Here is a 12,165-nt window from a genome sequence, read left to right as displayed (position 1 = left end):
ATAATTCTCCAGCCTTTTTAATTAGAGAGATCATAAGCTGTTATTACATCATAGAATCAGTTGCCCAATAATAAAGAAATTTTTGAAACCATTTTGATGGGATTGTTGGAGAGAGAATAAATATTAGAATAAAACTAAGAAACATAAATTGGTGCAATCTCGGCTGAAAGAATCTCTTTCCAAAAAAGATATATTATTTAAGATACAAATATGATAAATCTAATTAATGCAGTGTTGTCACAGCATTCTTTTTCAACCTTTATTCTCTTAATGAGTTTCTATTTCGTCCCTTTTTTTTCTTCATATGTTCTGGTATGTCTCCCATTAAAATGAAAGATCAATATGTTCAGTTTATGCTAATAAGTGCCTCTTGGTTCGTTTGTACGTTTCCTTCTTACTTATTTATTTATTTATTTATATTGCTCAAACGTAGGTTGATTTTTTTTTGTTATGGAAGAGGTGAAGGTGTTGTGCTGGGTTATGAACGATGGAGGTGCTACACCAATTTGTGGGACAGCTTTTTGCTTAGATTTGGTGTTAAGAAATCGGACCCTTCGAATTCTTTGTTTTTAAGTTTTTGGAAGCAAATCGGAGGGTCCGTTTTGCATGGAGGAAGGATCTGAAATTCACATAAAATAAATCGGACCTTGCGATTTCTCCATAATCAAAATTTTTTTTGACTTTACATGAAATCGGATGGTCCGTTTTCTCTGTTAATTTGTTTTTTGAATTAAGTTCAAGAAATCGTTAGATTCGAATTGTGCCTGACACCACACCAATGTTAAGCACCACTCCTCCCCATATCCAAGTCCAGCACCAACTTTGCCTCCATAATCAAATTCAATAGTACTGTTAATTAATTTGAAATTATTATAGACATTTGCTAAAGGAAATCTAAAATGAAACCTATAACAAATTCTAAATCATGCATACCTAGCTACATATCTAGATCGCATCTATTTGGTATAGACTACAATAAGGACAATCGATCATATCATACATAATTTCAATTAATCTTTACTCTTGAAAAAGATAATTTACTACTCTTACATGTGCATGAATAAAAAATAAATAAAATAATCAATAACTAACTACTATGATGTCTATCAAATTCATCATGTAGATTATTGATAAACGATATCGGTGCCATCAAATTATATGACTTAAGAATGTAAGTTTATAGATAATAAAAAAAGTACATCTTATTGTAAAATAAATAAATAAAACAGAAAAAATAAATATAAAATAAAGAGATATAAGTAGAGACTCTAATATTAATGTTCAACAATATTATTATCTTATTATAATAGAAATAATTCATATATTTAATATTTCGAAATCGACGCATCCCAATCTGATGTACCAATCTTTTAAAGGAGGATTTTGGAAGTGACTTTGTAAATAAATCTGTCAGATTATCGCTTGAGAGGATCTGTTGGATATCAATTGTTTCTTGATTTTGAAGATCATGAGTGAAAAAGAATTTGAAAGAAATATGATTTGTTCTATCACCTTTGATGTATACACCCTTAAGTTGAGTAATACACGCTGTATTATCTTCAAACAGAACAGTTGGAGCTATCTTATGATCAATCAGTACACATGATGACAGAATATATTAGATCAAACTCCTGAGCCAAAAACACTCGCGACTTGCTTCATGTATTGCTAGTATTTCAGTATGATTAGAAGATGTTACTGCTATCGTCTGTTTCGTGGGCCTCCATGATATAGCTGTATCACCATATGTGAATAGATATCCTGTTTAAGATATTCCTTTATGTGGATCTAACAAGTATCCAGCATCTGCATAGCCAACTAATTGTGACTTAGATTCATATAGATAAAACAAACACATATCTATGGTTCCTTGAAGATATCGAAAAATTTGTTTGATTCCATTCCAATGTCTTCTGGTTGGAAATGAACTATACATTGCTAGTAAATTCATCGCAAATGATATGTCAGGTCGTGTACTATTAGTAAGATACATTAGCGTTCCAATGGCAATAAGATATGGTACTTCAGGATCAAGGATATCTTCATTTTCTTCGTTAGGACAGAGTTGATCATTTTCCACATCCAAAGACCTAATAGATGTGACTTATCCATATAAAATCTCTTCAAGATCTTTTCTGTGTATGTTGTTTGATGAATAAATATCTCATTTTTTGTATGCTCGATCTGCAGGCCAAGGAGGAATTTAGTCTTTCCAAGATCTTTCATCTCAAACTCTTCTTTTAGAGCTTTTATAATTGTTGGAATCTCTCCAGGAGTTCCAATGATATTTAAATCATCAATGTACACAACAATTATAAGGGGTAAGTATTGTTTTGGTCCCTAATGTTGAGGGTGATAATCGAAACCGTTCCTCATCTAATTTTCGATTTAGAATCGTTCTTGACGTTTTTTTTCGTATTAAAATCGTCATTTTTAATAAAATTTTAAATTTTATTCCTAAACTACCTTTATTTTAATAAAAAAATATAAATTTAAAAAAATATATAAAAAAAAGAACGCGTTTTGGGGGAGGGGGCAAAGGAAACGCGTTTTTGTTGGGGTTGGGGGGAGGGGGGAAGGAAACGCGGGAAGGAGGGGAGGAAGCCATCGCCATAGCCGCCGCTACCATCCGCCCACGAGCCGCCACTAGAACCACAAACAGAGTGCGTCGCCGGGAAGGAGAGCCCGAGCTGCCGATCTACCCAGCCGTGGAGTGTGTCGTCGCCGTTCATGCATGCTCCTGCCACTGTCGATCTACTCAGCCGCTTCTGCTGCCACCGTAGAGTGCGTCGCCGGGAAGGGGAGTCCGAGCTGCCGATGTACCCAGCCGTGGAGTGCGTCACCACCGTTCATGCATGCTCCTGCCATCGCCGATCTACCCAGCCGCTTCTGCCGCCACCGTGGAGTGCGTCGCCGGGAAGGGGAGCCCGAGCTGCCGATCTACCCAGCCGTCGAGTGCGTCGCCGCCGTTCATACATGCTCCTGCCACCGTCGATCTACCCAGCCGCCGTCGTTCCGTCGCCCACGAGCTGCCGGTGGTCCTGCAACGCCACTTGCATATGCTTCTTTGTGCTTTGAATTTCTGATTTGGCTTTGTGCTTCTCGGTTGATTTGGCTTTGTGCTTGAATTTTTTGCTTCTGCTTTTCTTTCTTGTTGAATTTTCTGCTTCTGCTTCTCCATCGTTGAATTTGTGCTTCTGCTTCTCTTGTTGAATTTTCTACTTTCTGTTTCTGGTTGTGTTGATTTAGTTATTGAATTTGTTGAATTTGTGTTGATTTGTTGAATTCCTGATTCCTTGATTTGTTGAATTTGTGTTGATCATGTTGTTATTCTTGGTGGTATTGGTGTTGGTGTTGTTGGTGTTGGGATTGGTGTCGGTGCCGGTGGTGGAGGTAAAGGTGCCAGTAGCAGAGAAGGGTATTTTTGTCCAAAAAAATTAAAAGGACGATTTTAATACGAAAAAAAACGTTAAGGACGATTCTAAATTGAAAATTAGATGAGAGACGGTTTCGATTCTCACCCTCAACGTTAGGGACCAAAATAATACTTACCCCGCAATTATAATGAATCAAGATGCGGATTTCTTTATGAAAACACATGGACAGATATCATCATTCTTGAATCCGTTTTTAGCCAGACACTCAGTAAGACGATTATACCACATTCGTTCAGATTGGTTTAAACCATATAAAGATCTTTGCAATTTGACTGAGTATAACCCCTGTGAATATTCATTGGATGATTTAGATATCTTTAAACCTTTAAGGATTTCATATAGATATCACGATCTAATGATCCATATAAATAGGTTGTTACCACATATTAAATGCATATGTAGTTTATGGTATGCAAATAAACTGACCAAATAACGCAATGTTATTGCATCCACTACTGGAAAATATGTTTCTTCATAATCTATACCGGGCATTTGTAATAAATCTTGTGCCACAAGTCTAGCTTTGTAGCGTACAACTTCATTTTACTCATTTCAGTTTCTCATAAATACACATCTGTATCCAACAGGTTTTACATTTTCTAGTGTACGGACTACAGGTCCAAAGACTTCACGTTTTGCAAGTGAGTCTAACTCAGCCTTCATAGCTTCTTCCTATTTTGGCCAATCATTCTTTTGTCGACATTCTTTGACTGTTCTTGGCTCAAGATCCTTACTTTTATGCATGATATTTAATGTCATATTATATGCAAATATTTCATTGACAATTGCCTTATTTTGGTCCCATTTTGCTCCTGTAAAGAAGTATTTATCAAGATCTCGTCATTTTCACAATTTTCAGTTACCTGAACGTCTTCTGGCGTCAAAATTTTATCAGAGTTTTGGACAACTGCAGGTGTCTTTACTTTGTCTTTATCTTTTTTAACAGTAATAGTATTTACTACTTTTATTTTTCAAGGACTTTTGTCTTTGGAACCGACAGGCCTACCACGCTTCTGACATGAATTTGTTTCGGTGGCCATTTGTCCGACTGGGACATCAATTCGAATTGGAACATTTTCAGCTGGTATATAAGATTTAGTAATCCTTTTCGTATCAGAAAATGTATCAGGCAATTCATTTGCTATTCTTTGCAAATGTATAATCTTTTGAACTTCTAGTTCACATTGTTCTGATCGAGGATCTAAATGCATCAAGGATTATGCATTTCAATTAAGTTCCTTTTTAGAGTTGAAACCCATTTTGACCCCTGAAATTTGGACCCGGCCTCAATTTCAACCTCCAAACTTTTAGTTATCCAATTAATACCCCCAAATATTGAATCGTGCCTCACGTTTGCCCCTATAGTTATCTCCATTAACGGAGAGCTGATGTGACACGTTAAGTTGACACGGTGTGCATTTACGTGGCACCCAACTTGTTAGAATGGATGTGTGATGAGTAAATGATGTGGTAAAAATTATTTTCATTCAATATGAGTCCATGAAAATTAGGGTTTTAACATATATGTAGGAGTCAAATTGAGTGAAAATAACTTTTGCCACATCTCACTCATCACACATTCATTCTGGCAAGTTGGGTGCCATGTAGATGCATACCGTTTCAACTTAACGTGCCACATCAGCTCTCTGTTAACAGAGATAACTACAAGGGCAAACGTGAGGCACAATCCAATATTTTGGGGTGTTAATTAGGTAACTAAAAATTTGGGGGTCGAAATTAAGGACGGGTCCAAATTTCAGGGGCCAAAATGGGTTTCAACTCTTCCTTTTTAGGAAGCTTATTCTTACCCCCTAATGTTAAAAATTTTGATTCATCAAAATAACAATATGCAAATTAAGATTTAAATACATCTCCGGTTTGTATCTCAAGATACCTCACTATAGAAGGAGAATCGTATCTAACATATATTCCAAATTTTCTTTAGGGTCCCATTTTGGTGCGAGAAAGTGGTGTAATGGGAATATATATCGCACAACTGAACATTCTTAAATAGAAAATATTTGGCTGCTGGCCAAAAACTAATTGCATAGGAGAGAACTGATGGTAACTTGTTGGTCTCAAACGAATAATGTTGTGGTATGTAAAATAGCATGCCCCCAAGCCGAGGTTGGAAAATTTGTTCTCATAAGTAAAGGTATAGCAATTAATTGGAGGCTCTTAATAAGTGATTCTGCTAACCTATTTTGTGTGTGAACATGAGCTACTAGATATTATTCTATTAGCCATACAATAAGCATTAAAGACTTGGGAAGTAAATTCACCAGCATTATCAAGACAAACTGCTTTGATTGGATTTTCTGAAAATTGTGCTTTTAATCAAATAATTTGGGCAAGTAATCTCGCAAACGCTAGGTTGCGAGAAGACAATAAGCACACATGTGACCATCTCGAAGATGCGTCTATTAGGACCATAAAATATCTAAAAGATCCATATGGTGGATGAATAGGTCCACGTATATTGCCTTAAATCATTTCTAGGAATTTAGGGGACTCAAATCCAATCTTTATTAGTGATGACTTTAAAATTAGCTTTCCTTGAGAACATGGAGTATAACAAAATTTACTAGATTTAAGAATCTTTTGGTTCTTTAATGAATATCCACGGGAGTTTTTAATAATTCTTCGCACCATGGTTGTTCCCGGATAATCCAATCGATCATGCCAAATTATAAATTCATTTGGGCCGGTAAACTTCGGGTTTACAATGACATGTGATTTAATTGCACTAATTTTAGTATAATATAACGCAGATGAAAGTGAGGGTAACTTTTCTAATATAACATTTTTATTTGAATCATGAGCTGTGATGCATAAATACTCATGATTTTCCTCATTCATTGTTTCAATATGATATCCATTTTGACAAATATCTTTAAAACTTAACAAGTTTCTTAGAGACTTAGTAGACAATAGTGTATTATTTATTATGAATTTTGTTCATCCGGAAAACAAAATTATAACTCTTCTGGAGCCTTCTATCACATTGCCTGAGCCAATAATAGTATTAACATATTCTTCCTTTAGTACAAGATGAGTAAATTATATATTACTTTTGAGAATGGTATTCGAACTTGCACTATCTGCAAGGCAAACATCTTTCCTATATGTTCTTGCCATTTTTTTAAGACAAATAATAATAAAATGAGTAAAAATATTTATGCAGTAAAATTATTTTTTAATTTTTTTTAAGAAGTACTGTACATAATATCATATACTAAAAATTTTATTATTATTATTATTTTAAAACTTGACACCTTCAGTAATTTTAAAATTTATAAACATAAATATTTTATTAAACATTATTTATATACATCACACTTGAAATTTAAATACATAGAGAATAAAACTTAAAAGTTTTTTTGAAATTATTTATTTACTTTAAGTACTGAACCCAATATCAAACTTTTTACATCATTGATCAAATAACCAATATTTCCTTCAAAATCCTCAAAGAAATCAGATACTTCATAATGAGTGGTGTAATTTTCAGCAACATCATTTGAAACAATGACCCTTTCCACCACAACAGAAATATTTATTCTCTGTTGATTTATTTTGCCCATTATTTTTTTCTTTGTCCCACTTATGGTGAGATTATTTCTTGTGAATATAATTTTTTTTCCTTCCATAATTTTTTTGGTTACCAAAACCTTGCCATTTATCTCTTATGGGGTTATAATTTGCTATATTTGCTTCAAAAAATGGGGCGGCGCCAGCTGGACGCACTTCATGATTTCTTAAAAGTAATTCATTATTATGTTCAGCAACAAGAAGGTAAGAAATTAGCTCAGAATATTATTTAAATTTTTTTTCTCGATACTGCTACTGCAGGAGCACATTCGAGGCATGGAAGGTCGAAAAAGTTTTCTCTAACATGTCATTATCAGTTATCTTCTCCCCACATAATTTCATTCATGAGGTAATTCGGAACATTGATGAATTGTATTCATTTATGGATTTAAAATCCTGTAGACATAAGTGCGTCCACTCATATCGACTTGAGGAAGTATCACTGTTTTTTTGTAATTATACTTTTTTTTCAAGGTTTTTTCACATATCTGCAGGATCTTTTAGTGTGAGATATTCATTTTTCAATCCTTCGTTAAGATGACGACGAAGGAAGATCATGACTTTGACTTTATCCTTTTGGGATGCATTATTTTTAGCTTTAATGATATCTCCAAGATCCATTGAATCAAGATGGATTTTAGCATCTAGTATCAATGATAAGTTGTTGTTTCCAGATATATCAAGAGCATTAAATTCAAGATGAGAGAGTTTTTACATAATGAAAATTTATTACCTGAGTCTTCCTAAAATTTGACAAGAGTCTCGTGCTGATAACGTGTTGTAAAATAAATAAAGGATAAAGTATACTTTTTGTCCCTGAAGTTTACTAAAAGTTTTAAAAATATCCCTAAATTTTGATTTGTTTCAATTTTGTTCTTCAAGTTTTTGATTTGCATCAATTTTACCCTTATTACTAATTTTTTGATAATTAATATTTTTCTTTCCAAATATACCCATCCCTTATACCTATCATCATCATCATCATCATCACAACCCTCTATCTCTCTTTCTTTTTCTCTTTTCATCTTCACCGTCCTCTCCACTACCATCATCATTATTAAGCAACCACTGTCAACCTCCTCCTTCATCGTCGCCGGCGAAATCCCTCATTCTCCTTCTTTCTCCTTTCTTCTCCGACTCTCCATCTCCATCACCACCATCTCCGTTGAGCTCCAATCTTCGATGACCACCACCCTTTTTCTTCTTCTTCGCACAAACCCAGACACAATGAAGCCATCGCTCTTCCTCCTTCTCTGTTAAAAAACAGAGAATGAGATGTGGGATAGGTTCTATGAAACCGGTTTTTGGAGGAGCTCTTCTCGCAGGGATCCCTCTAGCAATGTTCTTACCACTTTTCACCCTCAATATATTCATTGAAATTTCAAAAAACATGCATTTTTGTCCAACAATAAAATTTAAAAAAAAAATCATACTTTTTGATGATGCAGGTGTTTAAAGATGTGATCTTTTCTCTCATCCTCCTCTTCTTATTTTTTCTCTTTTTTTAATTTTTTAATTTTTTTGGGAGAGGGGAGGAAGTTAGAGTATGATCATGGTCATGATGATAAATTTATTTGTTTTGGATGTTGGCATTTTGAAAAATGAGAAGAAGTGTGTTGAAATGGATCATGTTTGGTTCTTTATCATTTATTTTTTGTGTTATTAATTTTTCAATGAGGTATAGTATGAGTAATATTGAAAGAAAAAAATTTTGTTGTTGGGGTTAGGGTTTCAGGTTGGTGTGGCAGTAAAAGGATTTTGCTTTGCTTTGTGTGAAATCTGGAAACAAAAAAGGTATTGATCCAACTAGTACTAATAATTAATGAGGCTGGATTTGCTAACAGAGAAGGAGGAAGAGCGATGGCTTCGTTGTTGCTGGGTTTGTGCGAAGAAGAATAAAAAGGATGGTGGTGATGGAGATGGAGAGTCGGAGAAGAAAGGAGAAAGAAGGAGAATGAGGGGTTTCGCTGGCGACGATGAAGGAGGAGGTTGACAGTGGTTGCTCAATTATGATGATGGTGGTGGAGAGGACGGTGAAGATGAAAAGAAAAAAAGAAAGAGAGACAGAGGGTTGTGATGATGATGATGATAGGTATAAGGGAGGAGTATATCTGGAAAGAAAAATATTAATTATCAAAAAATTAGTAATAAGGGTAAAATTGATGCAAATCGAAAATTTAAAGGACAAAATTGAAACAAATCAAAACTTAGGGATATTTTTGAAACTTTTAATAAACTTTAGGGACAAAAAATATACTTTACCCATAAAAAATAGAGAAAAAGAAATAAATATAAAATAAAGAGATGTAAATAGAAGACTCTAATATTAATATTCAACAATACTATTATCTCACTATAATAGAAGTAATTCATATATTTACTAATATTATAAGTATTGTAACTTAAATCTACGGAGAGATAGAGAAAAGAGAGAGTTTTTATTGTAGTGTATAAACAGAGAAAAGAAAATATTCGTTATTATTATTGGTGTGTGTTTATTAACTGAAACTTAATCTCCTATTTATATACGTATAAAAGATTATATTTTCAACTTTAATAAATTTATTCTCTCTTGAAAATGGATATCTACATAATCCCTTATCACAACACATCTTTAATTTATCTTTAAGAATTTAAATTTGTAGAAAAAAAAAATACATTTTTAATTTATTCCTGATAATTTTCTTTTAGATAACAAAAATTATACTTTAGACACTGTAAGTTATAAAAATTTTAATATACTTTTAATTTTAAAAATTTTAAGTTGATAAGATAGATATATGTATATATAGTAGTTAGAAATGAATCGACAATGGAATCGACCAAAATACTGAATTATTAATTTAGTTAATGAATTACCGATTAAATCAGTTGATTTGGTCTCACTTAAATAAAAAAAATTCAAATAGTATATGTGATGAAGTCATCTTAAAAAAAATTAATCAATTCACATAACCTATCATCTAACAATAGTATTACACTATCATATAACCTATTAATCAATCAATATATTCCAATCATCTAATAAAAAAGGAAAAGTCTAGGGGCTAATAATTTTTGTGTTTTCTAGCCAGCACTTAACCATCAAAACAAAAGTGAGTGATCTCCTACCATTAGATGTAATCTCACACCATTAAAAACACTATTGATAGCCAATTGATGGTTACAAAACACCAAAATTAATGTCCCATAGCATTCCTCAATAAAAAAATCAGTAATTTACATAACATATCATCTAATTAATTCACAGAGTATCCAACCATGCATTGCATATTCCAATAAATCATGTTATCAATCAATAATCAATATAGAATTCAAGAACAAATCAATCCTGATCAATACCAATATAGAACAAATCAACTCTAAATAACATCAATCAACTTAAACAACGACAGTCAAAAGAAAAAAAAAAATCTTTCATTAAAATTACAAGATAACAATCACCCAAATTATTAAAATTTAATATAGAATAACTAAAAAAATAAAAAAAATTCTCCTCCATAGGTCCAAAAGAGTTGATACCATGACGCACACACTACGCATAGAAGAGGAAGACAAAGAAGCGAGCCACATTGAACGAGGACGATGAGAAGGACGGAACCACAGATTGGTGGAGGTAGGGAAGATGTAACACGGACGGAGGCACGGTGATGCAGGGGAGCCGGTGAGAGGCGCGATGATGTAGAGGAGCCGGCAACAGGCGCAACGACAACCATGCAGTGTTGGTGAAACTCTGTGATAGTGAGAAGGATGAGGGCTTGAAGTATTGAAGTTTGAACTTTGCCACTGACCTTTACCGTATGAGAGTGAGAGAGCAGGTTGGGGAAGGAGGCTCCTCAGAGAATTGTTTTTTTTTTTTTCAAAAAAAAATTAAAACGATATCGTTTTGAGGGTTAAAAAAAAAATTCGAACCAGTCTGGATTTCATAAATCTGCTAATTCACCAATTTGCATCAAAACCAACAAGTCAAATCAGTTTTTGCCGGTTCTTTTTTTTTTTTTCCCGGTCCTATACTCAATATGGACCAATCTTAAAACCCGATTTAGTTCGGCTGCTTAGGTCGGTTTGATTTTTATAACTATGGGTATATGGATGATTATATATATTACAATTTATAAGTAAATGTTTATACGTTTGAATTTAAGTCTATCGTAAAGTCATTTCTACTAAAAATTTAAGCTGATAAAAAACGACACATGAATAATTATATCTGTAAATCATGGTATAAATCAATATATATGCATATGGCTAAAAAATAGCATCAATCAATAATCAATATAGAATTCAAGAACAAATCAATCCTAAACAATAACAATATAGAACAAATCAATTCTAAAGAGCATCAATCAACCTAAACAACAATAAAAAAAAAATCTTCCATTAAATTTACAAGATAACAATCACCCAAATTATTAAAATTTAATATAAAATAACTAAAAAGATAAAAAAAATTCTCCTCCATGGCTCCAAAGGAGTTGATACCTTGACGCGCACACTACGCATAGAAGAGGGAGACAAAGAAGCGAGCCACATTAAATGAGGACGATGAGAAACACAGAGCCATGGACTGGTGGAGGTAGGGAAGACATAACACGGACGAAGACACGGTGATGCAGGGGAGCCGATGAGAGGCGCGATGATGTAGAGGAGCCAGCAAGAGGCGCAACGACGACCATGCAGTGTTGGCGAAACTCTGTGAGAGTGAGAAGGTTGAGGGCTTGAAGTATTGAAGTTTGAACTTTGCCACTGACCTTTACCGTATGAGAGTGAGAGAGCAGGTTGGGGAAGGAGGCTCCTCAGAGAATTGTTTTTTTTTTTTTTCAAAAAAAAATTAAAACGATATCGTTTTGAGGGTTAAAAAAAAAATTCGAACCAGTCTGGATTTCATAAATCTGCTAATTCACCAATTTGCATCAAAACCAACAAGTCAAATCAGTTTTTGCCGGTTCTTTTTTTTTTTTCCCGGTCCTATACTCAATATGGACCAATCTTAAAACCCGATTTAGTTCGGCTGCTTAGGTCGGTTTGATTTTTATAACTATGGGTATATGGATGATTATATATATTACAATTTATAAGTAAATGTTTATACGTTTGAATTTAAGTCTATCGTAAAGTCATTTCTACTAAAAATTTA

Source organism: Arachis hypogaea, chromosome 20 (assembly GCF_003086295.3).
Source record: "Arachis hypogaea cultivar Tifrunner chromosome 20, arahy.Tifrunner.gnm2.J5K5, whole genome shotgun sequence".
Classification (NCBI taxonomy): domain Eukaryota; kingdom Viridiplantae; phylum Streptophyta; class Magnoliopsida; order Fabales; family Fabaceae; genus Arachis; species Arachis hypogaea.
This window is presented reverse-complemented; position numbering follows the sequence as displayed.